Source organism: Augochlora pura, chromosome 6 (genome assembly GCF_028453695.1).
Source record: "Augochlora pura isolate Apur16 chromosome 6, APUR_v2.2.1, whole genome shotgun sequence".
Taxonomy (NCBI): Eukaryota; Metazoa; Arthropoda; class Insecta; order Hymenoptera; family Halictidae; genus Augochlora; species Augochlora pura.
Genome location: NC_135777.1, coordinates 6,318,261 through 6,343,955, shown reverse-complemented (window position 1 = coordinate 6,343,955; position 25,695 = coordinate 6,318,261). Strand labels below are relative to the sequence as shown.

The 25,695-nt window shown below is 47.9% G+C and overlaps 2 protein-coding genes and 1 pseudogene across 2 annotated transcripts in view; 1 reads left to right on the top strand and 2 right to left on the bottom strand.

The window, feature by feature from the left end:
* Positions 1-25,695, bottom strand: part of LOC144471715 (RNA-binding protein Musashi homolog 2-like) — a 103,567-nt gene that overhangs the window by 4,853 nt on the left and 73,019 nt on the right. The window lies entirely within an intron of this gene.
* LOC144471711 (uncharacterized) overlaps positions 1-25,695 on the top strand; it is an 83,854-nt gene that overhangs the window by 17,277 nt on the left and 40,882 nt on the right. The window lies entirely within an intron of this gene.
* LOC144470879 (RNA-binding protein Musashi homolog Rbp6 pseudogene) overlaps positions 19,340-25,695 on the bottom strand; it is a 10,004-nt pseudogene continuing 3,648 nt past the window's right edge.

Genomic DNA, 25,695 nt, shown 5'->3' with positions numbered 1-25,695 from the left:
CGCCTCTTTTTCGATGATTCCGTCGTCGGCAAACCTCGACTGCGAATGATCGAACGAAGGGGTGGGGGGGCCACCCTCCGTGAAGAGGCGACCCCGGATCGCTCCGATTGTCCCCGCGCACACGCGCGCCACCTTTCAACGGTCTCTATGCGTGTATACCGGATGGGCGGGATAAGTAACGAACAAACCATTCTAATCGAGAACAAAACAAAAATCGAACGTCAAATAGATACCCAACGTGTAATTACGATCGAACCAAAAGAAAACTGTTAGTAAATTTACGCTCTGCCGTACAAACCTACTCTGCTCTCTCTTTCGCATACTCGGAACAATCTACGATTACATGATCGAGGGGTGAACGCGTTACACGCTTCCCTGTCCTCTGTATTGTTTAAAGAGTGTCTTTATTTTGTATAAGACGCGAGAAGAAACGGTGCACCGATTATGGTGTCATGCCACTGTAAAATTTCTCTGCGACGATAAAAGTTTACTTTCGTGAGTTTCCATCAATTTAGAATTATGTTCACATATTTTAATTGTTATTGTCAATTATTGTTCCTTCGGTTCGATGTTTTATCGTCTTTTAATCTATGTATTTATCGAGCCTTTCCTTTTAGCGTTTATTTTTCGGCCTTTTTATTGGAGCCAATATTTAATTTTATCGGCCAATATCTATAATTTTCTCAAATTTTGTGTGACAAAGGGTTTCTTCCTTTGTCTATTTATATATAAATAAATATATCTACTACAATAGTGTTACCAGAGTGGATATCGCACAGAATTGGGCATAATTATATAATATATATTTTATTATATTAATAAAAGACGAAAAGAACTTATTTATATAGACCCCAGTAAATTATTCACAATAATATGTATTTATTGTTCATAAATACTGTTCGAAATATTATTTATTAATCATCATTTAATCGCTTATTGTCAATGGCGATATTATCGAAACCAATAAATTCTCCAATAATAATACCAAATGGAAATTAATATATATTACAAGACAAACGGAAATAACAAGGATTGCTTATTATTTCATTTTCATTGGAATTCGAACAGAGGCTGACATATTTGCAAAAGTATCCTATAAAATACAACAAACGGAAGGGAATAAATAATTTGCGCAATCATTGAAATTTTAATTAAACAAAAGATTCCGATTATTATTACATTCGTTTCGTTTGCAATTTCATGAAATCTGCCCAACCCTAACCGATAATACCACAGCGACACTAGTGTACTGTTGTTAGAAGCAACCCTTTAAGATCACACGAGCGAGGTCTCCTTGCGCCGCGATTCGGTAACATGGAACTTCGATCTCCCCTCACAGTTTAGGCCCTAAATTGTTCACGGGAACGACGCGCGACCACCGAGAATCGGAACAACTGTTATTCCAAGGCGCGCGCACGCGCTATTATTTCGCCTCGGAGATCTCAGAATCTCAGATCTCCCGGCGTTCACCGATCCTCGCAACACTGCCTTCCTCGGTCCTAAGCCTCTTTACTTCACCGACACCCCCTGTCGTGCGAATGTACACGCGTGCCACAAAAGAGCACCACCCTTGCCCACGCATTCCCATGAACGTCACGTGACTCATTTTGGCAACGTCACCGATCAAAAGCAGAGTAGAAGGGACAGAGGCGACGCTGCGATTGGCCGCGTCCTCTGCCCCTACTCTTTCGCCTGGGACGTCACGTGACGTTCGAAAGACTCGTGGCAACGATGTTCGACACCTGCGAAGTTTATTCGACTCGTGAAACACTTTTATTAGAATTTAATTAACCCCTCGAGGTACTATTGTCTTCGCAATGAATGTCTTTCGATTGCAAGCCTCTTATGTTAACCAAATTATCTATTATTCATGCTTGTTATATATACACTTACTATAGATATTTTTGTAAGCCCGGAGAAATTTGATAAATAAATAATTATCACAATGAATGTCTTTCGATTGTAACAATTATATAGAGGAGGAAAGATAATTTAACCCTTTGCACTCGAGTGGCGAATCTGAGGCACCACTGAAATTATTCTATCACGTTGCAAAATAATTTTTGTAACAATAAGGTTTAGATTGAAAAAATTATCAAGTAGTAAAACTGTTGGCAGCAGTCGGAAGAATAAATTTTGTATGCATACAAATTTATTCTGTTAAATAGAATGGAAATAAGGGTTAAAAATAATGCGAAGGGTTAAAAATAATATAAAAATAACTTCAAAATAGTTTAAAAATAGTTTAAACGATTTAATATTATATAGAATTTTACTTCGACTCAGAAAAGCGAAAAAAAACGTTAACAATAACTATTCAATCCGTCAAACGGTTAAAAATCGAGTCGAACAAACTTCGCACGCTTCTTCGCGCATGTGAACATTTTTACCGACCGTGCGCGAACGTGTATAGTACGTGCACGCACGTGACAGAGCACAGAGGATAAACAATAGAACCTCGGCTAGAAGAACGTATAAAATGAATTCCCCCGTTATGGAGTGTGCACTCACCTCCATTTTAGCCAACTGCATCGTCTTTCCTCTCTCCCCCTCTCTCTCTCTCTCTCTCTCTCTACTATCCGTCGGTCATTCCGACCGGTTCCTTGGCAGCCGTCGATTTAACTACGATTACTCGTTTCCATTTACGTATCGACAAATTACACTGTTCATGCTCCGTGACTCTCCGAAAGGACGAGTTTATCGTGGTGCCGATATACACAGCTCTTGCCGGTCGCGAGAACTCCGATCGACTACGAAAATACGGAGGGGTAGTAGTAGTACAGGGGGGGGAGGGGGGTTTGAACACGACGTTCCTACGCGATCTACGCAGCTGGCCAAATCGATCGCGGTTCGGAGTCGTCCTCCGACGGATCGGGAAAATAACGCTTCGTTATCACGGACGGAGAGAGAGTACGAACAGGGAGGGCGAAGGGGTGGAAGAGGAGGAGGAGGAAGCGGGGCAGAGGCGGGAGGGGTTAGTAGGAAAGCGCGTGCACATTGACGTGCTTGAAATTAACGGCCGTCGATTCGAAGATGGCCAGCGGCGCAATCAGAGGGCCAATTAACTACCACAAAGAGACATACTAATATTTATATAAAACATGTGTATATATACATGTACAAATGTATACGCGGTACGGGTATGTACAGAACGGCGCGCGGGCACGCGAGCGAGCGCGCGCGCGCTCTCCCATCGGGGGCCAATCGATGGACGCGGCGCGCCGCATTCGTTTTTACACACTATGCGTCGCGCACTATTTTCTGCCGGAAGTACGGTCCGATGTGTAGAGGAGAGAGCGTGGGATTGACGAATGCTGTCCGGAATCTTTGTTCGTCGTGCTTTTCTTTCTTTTTTTCTACGCCTCTGTAAAGTCTCGCGGCTGTTTTTACGCGTTGCACCGGTTGCGTCTTTTCGGAGCTCGAACGGAGCTCGGAGAAATCGTCGGGGATCGCACGGCTCTGTCGCAGAAATAATCGATCGCCGATCTCCTCTCTCTTTCTCTTTTTCTCTGGAGCCAGCGAGAGATATTTCCAGCGGGTATTTCGCGGTCGAATTGTCGAACAATGGCGACGGCGTTCGACGACGATGGAAGGGGGGATATGGTTACTTTACAGAAATCGCGGCTCGTTGTTTCTGCGGCAGATCCGTGGCTCGGTTGGGGACAGTCGTTCGGAGCAGGGTGAAAAAAATAAGAGATCCCAGTAAGCGGTGATTAGCATGGAATAAGAGTGTTTTTAATGTTTTCAACAACAACAGGTACAGTAACCAATTTACCTGCAGTGAGTACGTTGGTAATTATTCCTTCCGTCTTTCTCTGTCGTTCTCTCTCTCTCTCTCTCGCTCGCTCTTTCTACCTTTCGCTCGTCCACTTTCGTTCGATCCCTTTCTCGCGCATAGACAGACGAACACACGCGGAAAACACGCACGCGCCACACGCACGCTTGAAATACTATCCTCTCGCTATAGTTTTTCACTGCATCGTCTCTCGCGTCCTCTCTCTCTCTCTCTTTCTCTCTCTCTCTCTGTCCGATCGGACCTTACTCGTTTACTGTCTTTTTTGTCCCTTACCCATCTTAAATCCGAGTAAGTAAGTAAGTACGTAAGTAAGTAATTAATTAATGAATTAATTACGTAAGTTCGCTACACACATCGTGTTTACTATTCGGCTGTCTAGCTAGCTTCACTATTCTAGGTTTGCGTTTTACGGAGAGTTCTCGGGTGTTAACCTACGGGTGGCCGGCGATCCTCCGTTTCCCTTTCCGATAAACACCGAGCGAATTCTCGATATCGTTCTCTTCTGTATCTTCCTCTCTATCTCTGTCTTTCTGTCTCTCTATCTCCATCTATCTGTCTCTCTATCTCCATCTATTTATCTCTCCATCTCCCTCTTTCCCGTTTATCGGAAAGTCGGTGGAATCGCCGGCCGATCGCGGGAATGCTAACGGGGTGAAAAAATGCTACGCCGCGAAGCTTCGTCCAGAGAACACGAAAGATACGCGCAACGGATGCCAATAATTCCAATAGCCGTGCCCCCTTCAGTACACACGGCGGGAACGAATAATAACGCCGGCTTGCTCTCTACGTGGCAAGTAGCTTGCGTGTCCTTCGAATAAATTAAATAAATAAATGATAGAAAGAACGACTACGCAACGTGGGTGGTGGTGATTATGGTGATTATGATGATGATGATGATGATGGTGATGGTGGTGGTGGTGGTGTGAGAATGACAACGATGACGATGATAATGGCACATTCGACGAAAGATATTGGAACACTACTTCGTGGTATACAGAACGATAATGGTAATCATAATACTCGTGATACTCATAAATACTAATAAATACTCGTAAATATACTCGTAAATATACTCATAAATACTTGTCGATACTCGTAATAATTCAATGATAATAATGCCAATAATAGTGTACTCGCAATCATAATTTAAATGGTAATCATAATTAGGAGAAGAATGATAAGAACGGTAATACTTGTCGTTTACGGCTGACGACATCAGCGGTTAATTAATTAATTTACCTGCGATTATCACGCGAGTTATATCGCTACTGACTACACACTAGATCGAAGAAACGTGTCCCGTACGGCCAGACCTCGTCACGAAAGGGAAAAAACGATCTCGAAGAATGCCTCTGGTTTCTCGCTCTCTCCTCTCCTCTCTCTCTCTCTCCCGTTAGCTTTGGATGTGCATAGTGATCGACGAGATCTGGCGAAAACGGGACCCGATCTCGATTTTTTCTGCTCAGTCACGCTAGGCGAAGATATCGAATCGTCTTTCTCTCTCTCTCTCTCTCTCTTTCTCTTTTTCTTTCGCTCTCTCGCACGCACTCTCACTCGATTTTGTTCTCTTTCACTCGCTAACTATCTCTCGAAGACTACGGCTAAGTCGACCCAGTTCAACACGTTCATCCCGGTTTGTACTTTTTCAACATCCTCGAGGCTTGCAAAGCGCGTCCCCGTCGCAGAAATTTCATTCTCTCGTCACGGAAAACGAAATCGCGAAACTCGTCGACGACGCGACTGTCGATTTTAGCGTCGCTTCCTACACGCGAGTGGCGCGCCGGATACTACTCGAACGATCTATGGGGAGAGGCGCGATCGCGAGAACCTATGGGGGGGAACAACACCGGGCTGCCTTGTTGAGGAGCCGGCGGAAGTCGTGACACGCCGATCCGGCCCGATTTCGCGACGATTCCCTTTTGCTTCGGCTGTCTGCACGAGATCCGTGTCTCGTGTGTGTGTGTGTGTCGGTGGTATTTTTAGAGACGTCGCGGAATTTATTAACGAAAGTTGCTCGACAGAGAGATCCGTAACGCGGCGGCAATGGTTTTATTTGCAAACGAGTTTCTAAGATTGCGAAGTTGTCTTCTTCGTTTATTAATTATATGACGCTTTTTTAGTATAGCAAAGTGTCTAGTTTTAAAGTTTAAACGTCTGATAAACTACCATTTTTTCGATACATATTAATTTAACGGGATTTATTAATTCAGCAGGTATTTAATAATTACTATTAAATATTTTCGGTAGCATGGAAATTGATATTAAAAATCCAGAAAATTAATGATAAAATGTTAGATGAACTAACAATTTTACAACGTACATGGATCGATACATTTGCATAAAAAAATATCGAAAAAACGTATAAAAGAATTAATTAAAAATGAAACAGTAAAGTTGACTAAATTTTCCAGTTGCAAAAGAATTATTGCCACGATATTACAAATCTCTCTCTATCGGTCAAATCTTTTTTCCATATGATTTTTCCACGTCCGCAGAAATAACATTTTTGCTTGGAAAGGGAGAAGGAGACACCCTCTGTGCAGCAAGCGTGGAGTTCTTTCCGATCGAGCTTCTTCAGTGACGTTTCACGTGTACGAGCTAGAAGAACGATCTAGAGACTATAAAAGGTCGTCGAAAAAGAGAAAGATTCCTTCTCAGACACTTTTACACCTAACGCAGCTACCGATTAATCCTGGGGAAAATTCTACAGTGCCTCAGTCTTGCGATATTTTAACGTGTAAACTCGCTGTGTCTATAACTTTTTAATAAGGCTTCGAACGACTTAGATTTATACATAGAATATGATTCTTATATGGTCGCGGGAAACCGGTTGACAAAGTTCGATCGGGAAGACTCGTTTGCGTGGAGAGACGTGGGGGATGATTGGTCCGTTGAAATCGGTGAGATCGTTCTCTGTTAATCGCGAATAAAGATTGTTAGGTTATGTTAATAGATGAAGAAATTTTTCTGACATTTTTGTGGTATATTGAAAATCTTGTAGAAGCGCTGTTTTTATTGGCAGAATACTGAATTTACTTTTTTGACAGGTGTTACTGATCTTTTTGTTACGTCTGTAATATTTATAACATTAACGAGACAGAATTTGAATTATTCTGACTCTGTAAAAATTCAAAATGGAATTGTCATTTTAAGTCTTTGGAACTAGCTCTATATGACATAGAATTAAAAAGATGATAACTTGGGGTGTAGCTCTGGTAATAATAAAAGTACTGATGCAATAATAAATTAAGAATAATACTGAAAGAATTATCACTTATTTTAATATAGAAGAACAAGTGTCAGGAAAAAGCTCTGGAAATTGTTATGCTAACATCCCTTAAGTTTTCTTAAATTTCTTCCAATAAAAACATTGTCCAAAGGAAGATTTGCAAAGCATTGATCATTGATATCACTGACGTGCGATTGAATATAGTGTGTGTGAGATGACGATCTTATAAGCAAGAGAGGGTTGCAGACGCTACCCTCTAGCAGCGAAAGTAGAAAGCTGTCGACGCGCTCGCGAGATTTCAAACGTTTCTCTCGCTATCGAGGATCTTTATGCATTTATTATAACAATGGATATGTCAGATAGGCAATAGTGAAAATAGAGAAATTTATAAATGCTATCGTACTGCGTCGTTTTATTTTTAATATTACAATTGTCTCATTGAGATTTAGCGCGACATATTTTCATAAGTAATAATAATTAGATAGTTTTGCAGACAATATTACTAGATTTAAATAGAGCCTTTACAAACTGATTATAATTTATTTAAACAGTCAACTATATAGGAGCTTAATTTATAATCTAATTTATTGATTCTATGTCGATCAATGAAGATATGTTTCTGTTACTGCAAAAATGGATGTTTATCCGCATATAAAAATAATTTAAAAGTTTGTTTAGAGTAAAACTTTAATTATAAGCATTCTGATGGAAAATACTAATCTGACATTCTACTTTAAAACTCTTCTTTAAAATTCCAATTTAAAATTCAACTTTAAAATTCCGATTTAAAATTCAACTTTAAAATTCCGATTTAAAATTCGACTTTAAAACTCGAATTTAAAATTCGACTTTCAAATTCCAATTTAAAATCGTATCCAAATTCCGATTTAAAATTAAAATATTCAATTCTTTGCGTCCGGTTAAAATAAATAAAATAGAAAGCGATTTTCTCCGCAACACCGACGACTTGCAATAAATACAGCCGATTTTGCGTCCACCAATCTGGCAGCTTTTGTTCCTACCAACCCAGACTCTCAAATCATCCTAAGATAATCTCAATGGATGAACAGATCAATCATCGCCCGCGCCAGCGCCACAGAACCAAAGGAAATCGCGCGAAGATCGGCAACTAAGGCGCACGGGGGGGTTTTGCGGGGATTGCAAAAGTCGCTCGGTCTAGAATCTCGAAGTAGCTTCCTCTACGTTCCTCGACGTCCTCGAACAGCCGAATTCGAGTTGAAAAAATATATACGGTGTCCTGGTGCGTGACCCAGAAAATCGGAAGAGCGTTGGTAACGTGTGTTTATATATACTTACAGTTACTTCGTCGATCGCAGTCGCCGTGGAATCGTCACGGATCTGCAGATTCTACTCTCTCTCTCTCATTTTCCCTTTTTCACCGATTCATTCTCGACATTCTCTCTCTCTCTCTCTCTTTCTCATTTTCTCTCTCGTCGTTGTGTTTTGCCGTGATACGAAACAACTACAATGGGAATTAGCCTCTTCCGCCGTTTCGATTTCCAACGAAAATTGTTCGTTCGGTTCAGCGGAGCGTGCGCCGTTTCGCAGCGCAGAATCGGGAGCACCGAACCGGCCACGCGGAGCGCGCGCGTGGTCACGCCGATTCCATCGGATGCTGCGACGAAAGACGAACCAGCGCGGTGCACGGAACGCGTTCCCGAGAATCGCGAGACGAGTCGACGAATTTTTACGAATTTCGACGAATTTTTAGGAATTTCGACGAATCATCGGGAATATATATACCATTATATAATTTCCCACGAATTATCGGGAATATATATACCATTATATAATTTCCCAGGAATTATCATGGAATTATCGCGAAAATTTCCCGCGAGTTATCGCGACGTTTGCGGGCCGATTTTCCGATCGAGTGAACAGCCAACCCCGTGCGCGTGCCTGTTCGCCTTTCGCGATCGACTGATTCGACTCGGAATATATATATGTATATAATATATACAGAATGGTGGTGGTTGGTTGGAGGTCGCGGAGGGGTGAAAACGGTGCCGCTCGGGTCGAAAGCTCGGGTTTGGGGGGGAAACACGGGAGATAACGGTGCGAGAGACTCGTTTGCTTGAAACTGGTATCCATCTGTCCTCGGTAATTGCTCGACACGGTCCGCCGACCCTTAAGAAATTTTTCTCGAGCTCCTATACCCCTTCTCTCTCTCACTTTCTCTCTTTTTATCCGCGAAACCGATATCGCGGACCAACGGCGCGCGCGCGCGCGATCCGCCCGTGTCGACAATTACCCGAGAGACACTGACGCGACACTTCGTTGCCGATCGCTGGTGTGTTTTCGCCACGGTGAACGATGGAATCGCTCTCTCTCTCCCTGAAACGGTTGAAATAATCGATCAACGCGATCGTAGCAAAAAAAGCTCGGAACGATTGCGGAGAAAAAGGAAAGGCGGTCCCCAACGAAGTGTCGCGCACCGGTGACCGCTCGAATCGCGAGCGTCGATCTTTCTCTAGAAAAAAAAAGTCCTCTTCACGCATGCTCGGCTCCGTCAAAACGCCGATTCTCTCTCTCTCTCTCTCTCTCTCTTTCTCTCTAATCCGTACACTCGCTAGATACGCATACTCGTATGTATATATATATTTTTTATATTTATATATATATATTATTTATTTGTTCATTTGTTCGTTAATTTATTCATATATGTATATGCGTATGTATGAATGTATGTATAATATATATATATATTTTTTTTTTGCTCGATATTTGTATGTATATATATATGTACTGGAAGAACAAGACGCCGGATACGTCAACCGGCCTTAAAAAAGCGCTGCGAAAAACGCGCGCGGGTCCCATTTCGAAAGAGTGCCTCGAAAAAAAACGAATGACCGGAAAAACGGAAACGGTAACGAAAACGGTGAACATAGACAGACCCCAAGCCGTCGCGAACGGCGGGCGGTTTTCGTCTTGTACGCGTGCGCGTGTGTCGCCTGATGCTTCTCGAGAGGAAGAACCGCTGAGTTTTTCCCGCCGGCGATCGCGATAACCGACCGCTGCGAATCCGTCGTTCGCTTTCGTTTCAATTAAACACGGCGTCCTCGAGCTCTAGTCCCGATACTTTTTCACGCGAGTAAGTTAACGTTCAAGTGCACTTTTGGAACGCTGTGTCGCGTCGCTTTTCGGTGGGCCGCGGACGTTCGCGCGGCGTCCGATCGACGAGGACACGCCCATTGACGAGGACACGCCCATTGACGAGGACACGCCCATTGACGAGGACACGCCCATTGACGAGAACACGCCCATTGACGAGGACACGCCCATCGACGAGGACACGCCCATCAGCGAGCGACGGGAACGCCCCAGGCTCGCGTGCGCCAGTCGGAAGCACGCGCGGCCGTTCCCCACGCCCACAATGACCGGCCACGCCTCTCTCCGCTCGCAGTGGGCGGTCGGCCGGCCGGTGGGCGGGGAGAAGGCGCGCGGGGTTGGTCGATCGACGACTGGTTTCCACGAACGACCGCCTCCTTAGCTCCGAAATCGCGTGGTTATCGCGTGGCTACCGTAAATAATTTCCTTCCGCGATGCGGAACGGCTTTTTAAACAGACTGTTAGGAATCCAGGCGGCCGTGGGCGTGTCGGAACCGCGCGAACGTCCGCGGCTCGATCACCGGAGGATCCGTACGGTCCTCGTAAACAGAAGGAATCGGCCGATCGATCGGAAGCGCGGAGATCTAACGCGGAAAGCTGAGTTCCGAGCGCGTCTCCGAATCTGTTCACCGATAAGAACTCTATCCCTGTTGTCGACGGAGGCGACGACGACGGTGGTGGTGGTGGTGATGGTATTTGGTGGTGATGGGTGGTGGTGGTGGTGGGTTGTTGGTGGTGGTCATGGCAGTAGCGATGAACCATTACCGAGATCAACGATTACAACGATTACAGGTATACTTGTTTTGTTTCTCCCCCCGCTTCTCTTCTGTTCTCACGAACCACGCATGCGACTACGTAAGGCCTCGCTTTGCCTTCGTACGCACCGACCGTCTCGTACCACGCCCGCCAACACCTGTTCGCTACCGAACCCTCGCCGCTCTCCACCACACCTCGGACTATCATCCCGAGACAATGAAGATGTCTGAAGAAGACCGACGAATCGGCCGTGGATACGAGACAATCGCTCGTACGCGCGTTAATATGTACAAATCGTTACACATGCACGGTGCACCTTGTCGCAGCCTCGACGCGTTGCCGTCGACGAACAGCCTCCGAGAGACTGACACGCGCGACAGCCTCTCCGAATTCTCCGCGCGGAAACCGGCCGATCGCTGGTACCGATGATCTTTAAATAACGCCGATGCGACGTGGAGAACACGGTGCTTCTCGTCTCGCCGCGATCGATCGCCGAATCGGTTCGCGAGCTTCGGTCACGTCCGACGCGGACGTGAAAATCCTTCGTTGCAGAAAATCCCGGCGTGACGCGCGCGTGTTCCCAGGAATTGATTTCGGTCGCCGGAGAGCATCGCGGGGGTTAATTCTCGATGCCGCGGCGGTTCGAGGGCGGAGTCACGAAACGGGCGGGGAGGGCTGCTCCCTTGTCCCGTTGCTTTCCAGGTCCCTTAACGAGGAAACTTGGCGAACAAAGGGAAAGAGAGCCGCCGCGCTCGGCCCGGTCATCGAGCGGCCGATCGACCCGAACGATTTTCCGCGCGCGGAGAACTTTTCGACGACGTTCCGTGTCCGCCGTTCCCAAGGCGAAACGACGCGCCGCTGGAATATGCTCCTCCGTACACGGTTTTATTCGCTTCCGTAAACGCTTCTGGGGGAAGTGGAAAAGAATTGTGGTCTCGACTAAGGCACCAACCGAAATTGTTTTTGGGGACACGCGTGGCCGCGTCGTCGTCGTCGTCGTCGTCGTTTCGCGCTGGAACACGGGCCCAAAAGCCGCGATCGAGAAAGCTGACGCGCGCGCCACGTTTCTCGCGAGCCCCCCACCCCCCGATATTACCGAACCGAGCAGCGGTCAGCCTCGTCGGTCGCGTGCTCGTTCCCTTCGAATACTGTTTTTACGGAAAAAAGAGTGAGATATCTATGCGTGTACACTACTATACGCCTACACCATCGACGAATCTCAGCTCTGCTATTTAACAACTACCAACATTTACTATGTATTGGAAATGCGTGTGGTAAGGTGGCACCCTGGAAACGCCGCGGAATCGACCGGTACACTCCGAACCTGCAATCATTACTGTACCGTGGAAAATCGTTTATCCGAAACTTTCACACGCTTGAATTCGCTGTTTTACGGTACACGGTTTAATTGAAAAATTAGCTGAATGGGAATTCGGTAACATTTATTTCAGACCGAGCTAGGCTTTGTCGAAATAATGTGTTTGAACAACTGTACTGTTAATCGAATGTTCATTTCATTCAATTTTTATTCACTTAATTGAATTGAATTTTCATTTAATCTTAATGTAAGTTAAATGGAATTTTCATTTAATCTTAATGTAAGTTAAATGGAATTTTCATTTAATCTTTATATATATATTGAATTGAATTCTCATTTAATCTTAATATAAATCAAATTAAATTCTCATTTAATCTCAATATAAATTAAATTGAATTTTCATTTAATCTTAATATAAATTACATTTAATCTTAAAATAAATTGAATTGAATTCTCATTTAATCTTAATATAAATTAAATTGAACTTTCATTTCATCTTAATATAAAATTGAATTGAATTTCAATTTAATCTTAATACAAATTGAATTTTCAATTAATCTTAATATAGATTGAACTTTCATTTCCATTTAATCTTAATACAAATTGAATTTTCAATTAATCTTAATACAAATTGAATTGAATTTCCATTTAATCTTAATACAAATTGAATTCAATTCTCATTTAATCTTGATATAAATTAACTCGAACTTTCACTTAATCTCAATATAAATTAAATTGATTTTTCAATTACTCTTCAATATAATAAATAATCTTCAATATAAATTGAATTGAATTTTCATCTAATCTCAATACAAATGAAATTGAACTTTCACTTAACCTTAAATTAAATTGAATCGAATTTTAATTTGCTTCATTACACTAAAAGACAGAAATAGAATCAGCGAATCAGCTAACAAATTTGAGCAATCGGTACGCATTTGGCGTGACAATCGATCCCGATAGAAGATCGAGCCGATACGGAGGGATCCGTTCGATTCCGCGGCGCGTCCTCACCGGTGCCCAATCGGCGGTGCTTCGACTGTCCGAGAACAACGGTCGGAGAGCCGAGTCTTCGTTACAGAACCAACCAGCGCACTAAACCTCGCAACTTCTAACACGCTACGTGAACATCTACGACAGAACGATGCGTGTATATGTAATGGAAATCGTTTCTAGACAACCAAGATTGGGCCGGGACGGGCCGGACGCTGATCCTGGCGCGTTGATGGCTCGTCGCAAGATCGACGAGACACTTTAACGACAGTCAACTGGGTTGCCTTTGCGAGCTGCGCGCCAAGAGAGGCGTCCGGCCGGTCGCGGCGCACACGTAAAGATAAAAAGGAGAGAGGTAAACAAAAGAGAAGAAAGTGTTTTCTTACCTGGTCGTCGGCCGTGATCGTGGACCCGTCCCGTCTCTCGGGGCCTGAATCCAGTGGGCGGTCGGGTGACTCCCGCGTTCTCTCTAGCGATCGACACTCAATTCTACTCTGCCTATGGGAATTATTACAATATATGCGTCTAAATCGTTCCTGGGTTCTCTTCTCTCTGTCTCGGTTGCTTTTGTATATTTCTCTGTCTCTCTTTCTCTCTTTCTTTCTTTGCCGTTCACATTTTTTTCTCTCTGTTTGCTCGTCGTTGATTTTCTTTTCTTTTCGTTCAGTTCGTATATATGTATAGAATATATACCGAAAGATAAGAGGGGTTTTCTTTTTTTTTTTGGGGGGGGTGGCTGTGTGAGGGGATGATGGTCTCGACGGCGGGAGATACGCGACGTGGGGAGCACAAAGAGATGGGATTAAGGCACTCGGGTTCTGTCGAATCGATGGTCGTGAAACGCGGTAGTGGTTGGGGGGGAGGAGGAGGAAGATCGGGGCCCCGGGGCCGAGCGGCGCGCGGAGGAGCCAACGGCGGGCGAACAGCGACGCGGTCGATTTAAAAAAACGGACCCGAGGCGAATCGCGCGGGCCGACCCAGCGCCGGCCAATTGATATGTGACGGGTCGTCGATATATTTATCGCGCGGGAAACGTTCGTCGTATAGGTCCCAGGTACGTCGTCGAGACGAGCGGTGGATATCCCCCCCTCCGCGACAACGTCGTTCTCCTACCCTCCCCCTTTTCCGCGGTGCCGAGAAAAAGTCTTTGGTGAGTGGGATCATCCGCCGTTTTATAGTCCGCGGAGAAACGGCGACGTGAAACGCGAATTAAATCACAGCGTGGCAACCGCTCGAGTACAAAACGATCTACGGATTTACTCTAGGATACGCGGTTAAACTAACTCGACGATATGTAATACCGAACCATCCGCGAACGGAGGATCGTCGCGATCAAAAATCCCGTCCGTGAGAGATCAAGGCAAAGTAGAGGTGTTTCCACGCGTGTACACCCGTACCCGACGATCGATCATCGCGTCCTTACCGCCGCTGGTCGTTCCCCGACACGCCCGATCTCTCTCTCCGCCCCCGCGAATTTCAACGGGTATCTCTCTCGTACGTGATCTGGGATCGACTGAGGTGGCCTCGAAGGGAACCGAAGACTACCTTTGGTTAGAGTCTCGCGGACCGATCTATCGCGCGCGACTCTCCGTCTCTTCCACGGGGCAGCGAGGATCGCTGTCTGGCGACAGTGCCTCGATCCGCTACCCCGGGGAGCCTTCCAAATCGTTCAACGCGATCTACGCGCGTTCATAGTCCCGGTACGTGTTAGAGTATAAACATGCCGTTTTCAATCACACAACTAAGGAAGCGACAAGCATGTTAGAAAATCCGGGCTCTCCTCTTGTTCGTAGCCGTTCGTTAGTTAGCTCCGCGTCGGTCTCTTGCGAACCAGTTTTCGGGAACTTTAGCGTTTGCTCGCAGCTTGCGCGTCGGGTAACATTCGTGATCATCATTGTAAATCGTGGGACTGTGAACGCGTTAGCGGGCTGGAACGGTTGGAACGCGGTGCTACCTCGTTAGCGTCGCGCGTACCATCTCTCTCCTGGCATCGTCCCCGCCGTCGTCGTTTCCAATATCGCCGGCTGTATCGGCCGCGACGTTAACGAGGGATAAAAACCGCGCGAGACGTTCGCGCGCGCGCGTGCGCGAAGCGACAGATAGATATGTAACGCGTCCACAGGGATGAGGGGGGCAAAGTACGGATAGAGGATCGTTACGGATAGAGATGGTGTAGACATCGAATTTATTAAACTTTGCTCTTACTTGCTGGTTAGAGTGCGCCATGGATGATTTAGCTAAAATGCATGCGCTACAACAACGTCCGCTGGCTGTCTTTAGACCGCTTAAGAAGCAACGTGGACCGACAGGAGTGGGGAAGTTCACGTCGAAAGAAACGATACGGGTGGTAAGTGCGCGCGTGTGCCGGAGGCTGGCTCGTCCTTTCGCTCGCGGCCAATTCCGTTCCTTAAATACTTGTCAGCATAGGGCCCGGTATAGTCAGCCGGCGGCCCGTGGAATGTTTTCAAAGCGAGAACGCATCTTGGACCTCGAGGCGACGAGGATGTCGGCCGTTTAACGCGTTCGCTCTCCACATAGATTTCGGAGCACTGGAACTGAAGACTGCAATGGGACACGCCCACTCCGGGTTGCGCCTACTCGGGCCACGCCTAGGTACGTCTGCATTGGCCAAGCGTTCATAGGGAAAGTCTAGGTAGGCGTCGCATTCGTAGACCACGCCTATCTAGGTCACGACTATATAGACCACGCCTAGGTAGGTGTTGCCCGCATAGACCACGCCTAGGTAGGCGTCGCGTGCATAGACCACGCCTAGGTAGCCGTCGCGTGCATAGACCACGCCTAGGTAGGCGTCGCCTGTATAGATCACGCCTAGGTAGGCGTCGCCCGCATAGACCACGCCTAGGTAGACGTCGCCCGTATAAACCACGCCTAGGTAGGCGTCGCCCGCATAGACCACGCCTAGATAAACGACGCCCCATAAACCACGTCTACCAAGTCACGCCTGCTCAGCATAGCCAGCATAGCGAGCATAATCCCAAGATTGTTACGATGCAGCCTAGGTTCGTAGACTCGCGATCACTTACCCCTCCGTCAAGGGCCAGAAAGCCCCGCCCACGTGCCCCGAGGAAGTTAATCGTCCGCGTCTATCACACGGTTGCCGCGGCATCCAACTGCACCGTGATTTTCCGTGCCGCGCGAAGGGTGAACACGTTGAAGGGAAAACCGCGAGAGTGCCAAGGTCCAGGATGCGTGCGCTGGGCGTTGGTACGGTCCTGGCCTCGAGCCGAAGGGTTACCGCGCGGCCGTGTCCCGGCCAACCAGAGGGCTGCGCGAAACGAGTGCCCAGCGGGGTTAACGAGGCTAATTACGGCTTAATATTAATCAGCCAATTAGCGATGCGCCCGCGGGTGGCGCGCCTCCGGCACCGTCGGCCGCTGCGCCAATTTTCGACGAACCAATGGAACAGTCGTATATATATATACGTATACATATATATACGGTGGAACAGAAATTTCGAAAAAAAGAACACAGACCGAGAGAGAAAAGAAGAAAATAAATGTAGTAGTAGGGGGGAGAAGAGATGAAAGGACCGAAACGAAAGAGTAAAGGGGGTGAAATATAGAAAAGAGATAAATGTGATATACGGTTATATAAAGGGGGGAAGAAATAAATGATCAGAAGTACTTTCTAGGAGAGGCTATATACCGTGGATTCGCAATAAATACAATACAGACACGCTATTTAGATCGGTGGGGTTAAGTGTGAGATTACACAGAAAATACATGAACAATACGTAAGTACGTGGCCGAGCGAGAAAATGGGGTAGTGTGAAATTATTACACAGCACCAAAAAAAAAAAAAAAAAAATATATAATGTAATGTATAAGGAGTAGGTTACGTCTGGCGGTGATACAAAAACAATTAGAAGAAAAGTAGAGATTAGGTCAGTACAGTTATTATAGCCGACAGGTGTGCGGGTTTTACGGGTTCGCAAAAGGAGCATGTTGATATCTTAGGGAGGGGATGGGCGGGGAGAAACATGTCAGGCGTGTTGGAGGAATTCGTTCGGGGCGGGTGGTGTTAAGGTTTCTCGTGAGAGTATACAAAATAGGTACACAAATATACAGGTTAGCTACAAGTTTGAAACGAACTACTTTATTGGCAACTCATCTAGGCATCGAACTAAACTAAATAATCTGTCGTCGTTCTCGTCGTTCTTCGCGTTCGCCGCCCTGCGTGTTATCCCGCGCTCTCTGGGTCGTACTCACTCTCTTTCACTCTCTCTCCCATCTCTCTTTCCATTGTCTCTCCCTGCGTCGATTGTCGTCCGTTCGGTTCTTTTTTTTTTTTTTTTTCTATCCGCGCTTCCGCGGGGGAAGGAGGTATCATGCTCGAGCCCAGCTCATTTTCTCGTATCGGGGAACGATTGCTTCGGTAGCGCCGAGAACGTTGGCGAAACGGTTCGCCCTCGCGGCTTTTTCACGTGCTCGCCGATCCAGGATCCCTCCGATCCCTAAGGTCAGGGGTGAATCGATCGAGCACGGCCCGTCGAGCACGGCGACCCACAAAAATCCTCGCGCTGGGCAACCGGAAACACTACCAGCTCCGACTCGACTCGAAATAAATAAATGTCACCGATTAATAATCAATCAACTAGATTCGAATTATAGCCAAACACTGTTTTCAAGGTTCTATCATAATGTTAATGTCTGCTCGGAGATCTGTGGGCCACGTGGCGAACCGAAACGTTTGCGCGAACCATGGAGCCGCGATCGATCGGAGCGCGTAGGCGGTCGACGGACGTTGCTGGTTGACGTCGACCGGATCGTCGTCTTTCTTTTTTTTCGGGGAGTTTTCGAGCCGTGAATAGCCGCCCCGCGAGCGTCTCTCGTTGCACGGTGCTACGAGCTTATGGCACGACGAGAAAACAAAAGAACAAAAGGAATCGAAAAGGCGGCTGAAACGAGCGAAACCCTCGAACGATGATGATGTTGTCGCGATACGGCGTGCGCAAAGTGCCGCCTTGGAAATTGCAAAATTGGAAATGTGCTTTTTTCGAACGGGGACTCTGTTCCGTAATCGACGGTATATAGGAACGATAATAATACGGCGAATGATACGGGGCAAGAGTATCGGGTCCGCGAGAAATGGGGTTGCGTGGGTGGGCGACAGGGAAGATCTGGGACGCGCCTCGTCTCCGGTGCGTCATATTTCCCGCGATCCACGTCCCTTTCCATCAGATCTCTCGTTTTATAACTTCGATGTTCGTTGGCTGGCTCGGTCGTCGGTTCGACGGAAATATGGTCGATGGTATGATGCCTTTGTAGAACATGTCTTGGTGGGCGACACCTGTGGAGGCCACGCCTACGAAGACCAGGGCTAGAGAGACCATGCTTGCATAGACCACGCCTAGCTGGGCAAAGCGTACATAGACCACGCCTAGGTAGGCGACGCCTGCATAGGCCACGCCCACTGAGACCACGGCTAGATAGACCATGCTTGCAAAGAGCACGCCTAGGTGTGCAAAGCGTGTATAGACCACGCCTAGGTGAGCGACGCCTATAGAGACCACGCGTAGGTAAGTGACGTCCACGAAAACTACGTCTAGGTAGACGACAATTCTTAGACCACGCCTATCTAGACGAGGCTCCATAAACTACGCTTATCTAAACGGGGCCTCATAGACCACGCCTAGGACGTCGACGCCTTATGTAGACCACGCCTATCTAGACGAGCCGTCATAGACCACGCCTATCTAGACGACAATTCACAGACCACGCCTATCTAGACGATGCCTCACAGACCACGCCCAGGAGGACGATGCCTTATGTATTCCACGCCTGCCTAGACGTAGCCTTGTTGACCACGCCCACCTAAGCCGCGCCTCAAACTAACCAACACAGTCTTTGGAAGAAGATTGTTACGGTACACCCTGGATATTCCTTGCGCTCTGCCGGGAGCGTTTATTGCATCGCTCCAGTATCGAACGCGATATTGCTTAACCTCTCCGTATTATTAATCCCCGAGATTGATTAAGGAGACGTTTATTATGCAAGGAGAGCTTCCTTCATTGAGAAAACCGTATGAATTACTTTATAGAAGCTAGACGACAGACTTGATGCATTCATAAAACCCAGTGGATCGAAGTGCGCACGCGTTAGAAAAATATAAGAATATTGTTGTTGTACTTTTGCTGCAGTAAAATTATCTGGAAAGCAAATAGATTTTTATCTAGAAAATTTTCTTTTATCGAGCTGTAGAATTTGTCGTACTATACTTTGCATACTGTTCTCATTCTCTTTATCATTATTAATTACTATTACTCTTTTATTATTATTGTTACCATTACTGTTATTATTACTATTATTATTACTGTTATTACTACTGACACTATTACTGCGATATAGTAAATTTCTACAGAGAAATTAAAAGTGCTAAGCTCGTCGATGCTAAGTAAAATGAAAACGAGGTCCAAACTACAGAACCCTTTAAAATTTCTGTTCTACTTCCTACCCAGTAGATATTCCATCGACGCTTATCGAATCCGATGAAACCGTGAAAATCTTTACACAAATTGAAAACATTCCCCATTGAACGATATCAAGACAGTAAAAGTAGCGCAACAATATCTTCACATTCTCCTCGCGTGTCCACGGTTCCACGTTTATCCACTTTTCCAACAAATGCGCGCGATCCGCCGGATCCCCTACAGAAACGTGCAACGCTAAAAGCAAGATCACGGTTCCCGATAACGTGTTTCCGACCGACCCAGCCACCGATTTGAGAGAGGTGCGTCGGATCGAAGGAGGGCGGCCGGCCATCGTTCCGCTGTCAATCAAAGGCAGGTGGTGTGTGTTTTGGTTCCAAGGAATTTATTGAAAAAAAGCTTCTCGCACCGCGATACAATACGTTCACCGTAGCGTGTGTAACACACGTTCACAGTGCATGCGTGTGTGTGTGTGTGTGTAACCGTCGTCGTGATTACCGGCGAACGATAACGTCGAAACGGACAACGACGCGTTGCATCCAGGCGATCGCGCGGTGTGCTTCCTCGACTCCGATAACACACCGAGAAGACAATTAATGAACAATAGATAAGTAGCGGTCGTCGGCTGGAACCGGGAGAAGGACCAGCCGATAATCGAACCTCGAAGACTCGCGCGCCAGAGGCGCAGTGTATTGGGGGGTGGCGGGTTCGCGGTCACGGAAAAAAGGGGGACGCTGGATCGTGGATCCTAAAAATGAAAAGCTCCGCGCGTACGAACGCCGAACAACAGGGTATACATATAGTATTGCTTCGAGGATTCGCTGTCTTTCTCCTTCCTCTCTGTTGTGTCTCCGCGCGTCGATCTCCGTTCGATCCTCCTGAGCCGGGTGGCGCGGGGCTCGTCCGACCGTTGAACGAACAAAAAAAAAAAAGAAACGAAAAATGAAAAAGAAACAATTGCAATCGAGAAACGTGAAACTAAACGAAACAGAAAAAAAAAACGGGGAAAGGAGCATGATTAAAGAAAAAAGAACGGCTCGACGCGGCTGACCGGAATCACGGGGGTGGGGGTGGGGGGATGAAAAAAAAAAAGAATCGGATAGACAGAGCAGCGAGACTGTTCTCGAAACGAGCGAAGAAACGACGAAGGCGGTGAAGAAGGGATCAACGTGTGAGGGGGAAATAATGATGTCCGGATAAATGTCTAAAAGATAATTTCCAACCAGCATGCTTCACCTACTGATCATTCTCAAACTAATGGGTGGTTAGCGCTCATCAAAATATACTAGCTACGCCAAGTATTACTTCTCGACATTCGTAAAATGTGTACAACTAGAGGTGTATGTACGTGTGTCTCTCTCTGTGTGTGTGTGTCTGTGGTCAGTGTTCTTGCGTGGATGCGTCTGTCTTTCTGGCACATCTTTGTCTACGTGTCTCTTTCTGTGTGTTTTCTGTTTCTGGATGGTCGTGTGGGGCGTGTTGCGTTATAAAATACAGAATCATCGGCAGCGTTGCGTGAAAGGGTATTATCCAGGTAAGAGGGCGTAGGAAAACAAGGAGAATCCGTTGGCGAGGGAGCGTTGTCGGAGAGGGGGGGAGGGGGTCGGTGTGGGGTGTGGTAAGCTGTCAACGATGACGACGTTCGCGTCGATGCGGGTCATACGATAGTCAAACCTCTGGAGCCAGACCGGGTCGGTTCTCTCGGTCGCGCGGTTTCTCTCGACGCGAACACGCTCGCCTGTTCGTTTCGTTCGCGGAGAATCGGCAACCTGGGTCGCGGGAAGGTTGCGCGGTGCTGCCGCAGTGGTGGGGGGGTTGACCCGGGGCCAGGCCCTCGCGACGCCCCGCCTCTCCTTCTCCGCGAGGAAGTATGCGATTTACGGTCGAGAAAAGTCGACTCTCGGCGGGTGGAAGGAAGAAGGAGGGGCACAACTGGAGTGGTCGGAGCGAGGTGGGCGGGGCCTCGCGCGGTGGGCCTGGCCGCCGGGGCAGCCCCCGAGCGCGCCGGTGTTCCAGGAACGCTGCGCGTCGAGAGCACGCGGAAAATAGAAATCGGTTTCGCATCGGTCGCGAGATGTCGTTTTAGTCGAATCGTCACGCTTGTCGTCTTTTCTGCACGGCTCGCGCTAAGACTTAGGCGCGCCTGCTCGTTCCTCTTCACTCTCTCGCCCTCGCCTGTGCACGCAGCTTTCTCTCTTCATTCCCTCACCTCACTCTCTCGCTCTCTTTCTCTCTTGTTCTCTATCTTTCTCACTCTCTCACGCGTTCTTTCTCTCTCTCTCTCTCTCTCTTTTTCTCTTTCTTTCCGCTTATCGTTTTAAGTATCCTCTTAAGTTTAAGTCATAAATATCACTCGCGAGCTTTGTCTCGTCGTTTAACATTACGGTACACGTTACGTAAGTATATTAAGGTGTATATCACTAAAGAATATTACTTGTCGTACGGAAAAAGTGATGCTTTTTCCCGGTGTGGTTTGCCGGCTGCTCGCTGCAGCGGCGAGTCCCTCCTACGCGCGGAAACGTAACTCTATTACACGCCCGCACAGATTATCGTTATGTTTCTCTCTCTCCCTTTCTCCTCTCTCTCTCCCCCTCTCTTTCTTCCTTCCGTCGTTTCCGCATCTTACAATCGCAAAACGTTCGAACGCAGAAACGTTACAGCTTCGAGTTCCAATGGGATAATATCGCTTATTGCTCGACAGTTCTCGCGCGCGATTCGTCGCGATCCGATCCTCTCGCGATCGGCCGATCTCTCTCCCCTCTCTCTTTCTCTTCTCTCTTCGTCGCTCGCCGCCGCGATCTCTCGGGTAGATCGATCGTTGCTCGAATTATAAATAGGAAAACCGGCGCGATAAATAAATAAGGAAAACCACCGATTTTATTCGACAGCCACCGGCGAATGCTGTGGACCCTTTCTTTTTTCGAATCGAACTGTTCGTCTGGAATTACCGCGAACGTCTAAACACCTCGGAATACAAACGAGTATAAAACACACCCCGGAGAGAGTTTGCCCCCGGACATTGAACGCGAGCCACGCGGCGGTGTCCCAGCATTCGCCTGGCCGCGCGGATCGATCGCGCGCGCTCGTCGCCCGTCGCGACTCGCTGTTTAAACGAAACGTAAAAAGATCTGGAAAAACGAAAAAAAAAATAAGAAAAAAGGAAACAAGAATTCAGAAAACAAAATTAGGATTGCGGCGAGCGCGAGCGTTCGATCGGCGCGCGTTCGATCGCCGTGTCTCGCGAGAGATCGCGGCCGGAGCGGGTAATCGCGCGATCCGCCGCGAGAGAGGATCCGTCCGCGGCCGAACACGTATAAATTAAGTATCGATTCTTCGTTTTTTTTGTCCTCGACGAACACGCCTTAATACGGTCTAAACTTACACCTGCTTGAAACTTACGTGCTAGAATTTCGCTTGTGTAACCTACGGCTGAGCTAATCTCGATCTTGTGTACCACCGCTTTTTCTTTTTCCTTTTTTTTGTTTGTTTAATCGTAAATCGTGATCGCAGTTTTGCAGTCGCCGGTCGCGCGGCGGCCCGTCCGGGCCCGCGCGACCTCAAACTATACATATACATAAATTATGTATATACCTAGAAACTTGAGTATCTCGTTCCTCGGGAAAAAAAAACGCGTCCGTCGCACAATGTGTCTCGAATCGCGTGGCGGCCCGCCTTCGCGTTCCACCGACTAAAAACACGCGCCGCGTAGTCGGGCTACTTGTGAAACGCGCTCGCGATGGAGTAAATATTGTCTTCCATTACTCGGAGAAAAATATATGTATACCTATACATAACTATCCCTATTTAGACGCGTTCCCTGTGTACGCTGCTCCTTTGTACAAGCGGAGCGTGTCGCGTGCCGGTCCGCGGGCGCGCGCGCGCGCGTCCCGTACACCGCCGCCGCCGCCGCCGCCATTTCCGAGTCTCCTTTCTCTCGCACCTGTTGCGGCCGCCGCGATTAGGCGATCGGCGGGACGGCCCTCCGAAGCGATCGATCGATCAAGGTCACAGTCTCGCTCGCGATTTTTCCGTCGAATCGTTCTCAAATTGTTCCTTCCCAGCGTTGCCGCAACTCCGCGAGCTATGCCGGCTAAAACGTGACGTAATCGGCGATAGGATCACGGTTCCCAACATAGGTGGAACATTGGTAACGCGATCCTATCGACGGTCGAGTTATCTTTTACCCGGCAGCGGCGCAGCTGTTGCCGGAGCTGATAGGCCACGCCCCGCGCGACCATCGCAGATTTACTATAGTTTGATCTCCTACAGCTTCGAATCGAATCGCGTCGTTGTTACGGTAGTTATCCACACACTTCGTATACACGAGTCCCCTCTCCCTTACACGTCACGTGGTCCGCGGGGCGTGAACTAAGAGCGCCGTCGTCTACGACGCGCTTCGGAGAACCGTAGATGCGGAGGATGACGATCTTTTGCGGACGCTCGGGTTAAAAAGCACGCCGGGCAACGGGGGCCGATTCTTTTCTTTTTCTGGGAGTCGCGTGGCACCCGTGGATTTCCGGCGACGTTCCCTCCAGCGGTTTCGTTTGGCACTTTCACCGAGGCGGAGAGGAATTTAGCGACCAACGGGGAGAACTGCCTCGTTTTCGGAACAGGAAGAGAGAATGCGCGGGCGCTTCAGGTGTCGCCGATCGGAGCCGACGCGACCCGACGTACGCGCGTTCCATGGAACCGTGCGCGCGCGCGCGCGGGGGAAAGGAGGTTTTCTCGATCGATCGACGAGCCGTCCGCAGATCGATCTCACCAAGGCTAGGCGTGATTCACGATGGGAATGGTTCGAAGAAGCTAGCCCGTGTTCGGGGAGGGGGCGGGGTCGCGAGTCGGCGGAGGCGTGGCCGTTCGCCGGCGTGCTTCGTCGTCGTTCGCGAGAAGAAAAACGCGGTACGGGATCGCGCGAGACACGCGCCACGGTACACGGCTCTCTACCTCTCTTTCTTTCCTCTCTGTTTCTACCTCCCCTGTTTTATTGCTTCGTGGTCGAGATCCTTGAGAGTGGGGGGCGGTCGCGGTTTCACGCGGCCGCCGTAATATATCGCTTAATTAATTAGTTTAAGTAAGTGTGTAATTAAGTAAGTAAGTAAGCAGTTTTTTCGTCGTCGTGTTACGAACGGGCGCGGCGAAAGGCCGGCGGGAATCACCGCATACAAGCGGTGTGTGTCTCCTTTGTGTCTCCGCCTGTCCCCTCTGTGTGTCTGTGTTGTGTTGTACGCGTGTGTGAATGTTCACGGGGAGCATGCTAAACGCTAACTATAGGAACCGAGTGCGGCGGAAAAAACGCGGAACGCAATCAACTCGCGGGTCAAACGGACGCGCGCTCTTTTTCTCCATTCTCTCCATCTTTCTCTCTTTCGTCCGCTCTCTTACTCTCTCTCTCTCTCTTTCTTTTACGCAGACACACAGGCGCGCGGTCGCGCTCTTTTACACGCACGCAATATATCCACACGCGGTCTCGTTCTCGCTCTGGTGCCTCGCACACCTCCCAGAAATCTCAGGTTCTCTCGCTAATAAATTAATTGACAAGCGATAATAATGACGAGTAATAGTTAAACGCAAAGAAAAGAATGACTTCGGTGTGTGTGTATGTGGTCCCGGCCGGATACAGTCCTTGCTCGCGTGCCGGGGATTGGGGGTGGTTCGCAAAGACTACTCTGATCCTGTGTCCGAGCTCGCGGCGCTTCCGTTTAACTTCCCGCGCGCGTCGTCCCTCGTCCCTCCGTGTCCCGAAAGACCTCTCTCTCTCTGCCCGTGTGTCCCGACGATGGTCCGAACGGGCGTCACCGGAAAGGTGTGTCGTGATTACGCGCGACCGTCGACCATGGAAGCTCGGAGTAGAAAATAAAGTACAACCCGGAGAGGGCCAGGTGTCGGAGGAAGAAGGTGACCATTTAGTCTGACGCTTTTGTTTCTGTGTACGTGTACGCGTGTTTGTTTGCGTACGCCAGGGTGTGTTTGTGTACGTTTTCGTGTGCGGCTCCTGGCAGCTAAGAAGGAGCAAGGCGAACGGAAGC